Source organism: Schistocerca gregaria, unplaced genomic scaffold (assembly GCF_023897955.1).
Source record: "Schistocerca gregaria isolate iqSchGreg1 unplaced genomic scaffold, iqSchGreg1.2 ptg000862l, whole genome shotgun sequence".
In the NCBI taxonomy this organism is placed as follows: Eukaryota; Metazoa; Arthropoda; class Insecta; order Orthoptera; family Acrididae; genus Schistocerca; species Schistocerca gregaria.
The window spans coordinates 15,001-17,500 of NW_026062224.1; the positions used below are offsets into that span (position 1 = coordinate 15,001).

Here is a 2,500-nt window from a genome sequence, read left to right on the forward strand (position 1 = left end):
TTGGCACCTTAACCTAAGTTACGCTGCACCTTAACCCAAGTTACGCTGCACCTTAACCCAAGTTACGCTGCACCTTAACCCAATTTACGCTGCACCTTAACCCAAGTTACGCTGCACCTTAACCCAAGTTACGCTGCACCTTAACCCAAGTTACGCTGCACCTTAACCCAAGTTACGCTGCACCTTAACCCAAGTTACGCTGCACCTTAACCCAAGTTACGCTGCACCTTAACCCAAGTTACGCTGCACCTTAACCCAAGTTACGCTGCACCTTAACCCAAGTTACGCTGCACCTTAACCCAAGTTACGCTGCACCTTAACCCAAGTTACGCTGCACCTTAACCCAAGTTACGCTGCACCTTAACCCAAGTTACGCTGCACCTTAACCTAACTTACGCTGCACCTTAACCTAACTTACGCTGCACCTTAACCTAACTTACGCTGCACCTTAACCTAACTTACGCTGCACCTTAACCTAACTTACGCTGCACCTTAACCTAACTTACGCTGCACCTTAACCTAACTTACGCTGCACCTTAACCTAACTTACACTGCACCTTAACTGTCACATGTAACGTCACAGGAATGTAGCTTTGCCTAACAGCAACCCTCTGAACATAGTTCACTGCTTGGATCCTCTGGTGTCATGTGTATTTCTTGATGCCATGGTGCGTACCCTCACATAAAGGTCTTTCGAGTGTTGCGTACTTTCTACACAGTCCCGCTAACCACTGGAAGGGTGTACCGCTACAGAACGAATATCGCCCTCCCCTCCTGCCCTTCCAAGCTGGTCGGTCAGGCGTTTGTTTGTGAAATGAGCCTTGCAGCTGTTCAGTTGCATTCGGTTGTCGATGCAGTCAGTGTACGTTGTGGTACGGCCTGTGTGGACTGTCCGCTGATGTACGCGTAACCCACACTGATCATCCGTCGTTACGTACTGAGTGACATAATGTGGCACATGCTTGACCGTACACCGGCTGCGCCCTACAATGGCGAATCATAAGGGCCATATGTTGTGCACGATGCTACTTGTCTCGTCTCCCCATTACAGCGAGATTGCACTGTTGTACGCCGTACAGACATGTGGTAGGTAGGTACGGACGAAAGTATTGCATGTTGGCCCCCCCCCCCCCCCCCCCTCCTCCCTCTGCCGGGAATCAGCGTGAGCCGTCTGTTGATGTAGCGACGAGGGTTTTCCTATTTAATCGTATTGCCCCACACAACATGATAGCACGGTGGACCGCGTTCCACATCTGCGACATGCTACAGAGGCCGGTTGACAGTCGACCGCGCAAGGGACATTGCACACGTGCGCGGACCATCTTCCACGTGTTCTCTCGTGTACATGCCGCAGTGTGTATGTGGGCTGATGTAGCGTGTCGTGACACATAACATGCAGGCATGCCAGAATCGTAGATTTCGCAAATGTAGATTGACGTATACGTTTGCTGCCAAAGATCCGCAAATGAACTGGAAATCAGTTGTTGAGCGGTTGTTCGCGCTGCAGGTGCATCGGTGATAGCGACGATCGGTACATCTATGAACCGGTTGTTTCGGCGGTACCCGCCATGCCCCCGAACCTGAGTTGGCCATGTGGGTATGAAGCGATACGAGGCTGTGGCTTGGCGGGACAGTCCCCGGCCGGTGAGGGGGGGCCGCCCGGCGTGCTGGCCGCGCGCTGCGTGAGCGCACGCACTACAGCCGGCTGGTGGGGGGCGCCCAGTGGCAGGAGCGCCGGCCGACGGGCCCGGCTGGCGTCCCAGCTATGCGCCGGCGCACCCTGCGCGCGGCGCCAGGCGGCCAAAGTGGGTTCTGCCGAGCCCGGTGCGAAGCGCGGTGGACATCTGCAGTGTGCTGGTCCGATTGCGGACTGTGTGCGTTGAGGATGCGCCGCCGCCCGGCACTCGGCGTCGCGACGCCGTCTGCTGCTCGGTCGCCCCCAGCGGTTCTCGCAGGTGGTTTGTATCGCAGCTCTGCGGACGTGTTGGCGCGTGCGCTGTGCTGGGAGAGTTCGCTTCTGCACCCAAGTGGGGCTTTGCCCTTCTGTGGCGCTGGCGTTGGAGCTGCCGGTCACCGTAGGTGGCGCGTGTTGTTTCCCGCCGGCAATGCCACGACAGCACGCTCCCGGGCCTCTGTCGGCAGCGGCAAGCTCAGTTGGGAGCACGGGTGTTCGCACTGAAAGCGTCTACTCGCCCATCTCCGGGCGATTGCGCCTCTCTCGAACCCGACCAAGTACTTAGGACGGCGCTGCGCGCCGCCGGGACCTGAGAGGGTTTCGAGGTGTATCGTGCAGGGGAGCTCAGCCTCCTCCTGTTTGCAGAATAATTGAGCGGACGCTTGCGTGTTCGCGCGGGCCCTCGGGACACACTCCCGGGCGGCCGGCTGCTCAGCTCTCGTTGACGCAGCTCCCTGGTTGATCCTGCCAGTAGTCATATGCTTGTCTCAAAGATTAAGCCATGCATGTCTCAGTACAAGCCGCATTAAGGTGAAACCGCGAATG

The 2,500-nt window shown here is 57.0% G+C and overlaps 1 non-coding gene across 1 annotated transcript in view; it reads left to right on the forward strand.

Annotated features, from left to right (window-relative positions):
• Nucleotides 1-2,406: 2,406 nt before the first annotated feature.
• Nucleotides 2,407-2,500, forward strand: part of LOC126323612 (small subunit ribosomal RNA) — a 1,893-nt gene continuing 1,799 nt past the window's right edge. Inside the window, exon 1 of the ribosomal RNA XR_007559556.1 lies at nucleotides 2,407-2,500. This exon is cut by the window's right edge and continues 1,799 nt beyond it. This is a non-coding gene — a ribosomal RNA (small subunit ribosomal RNA).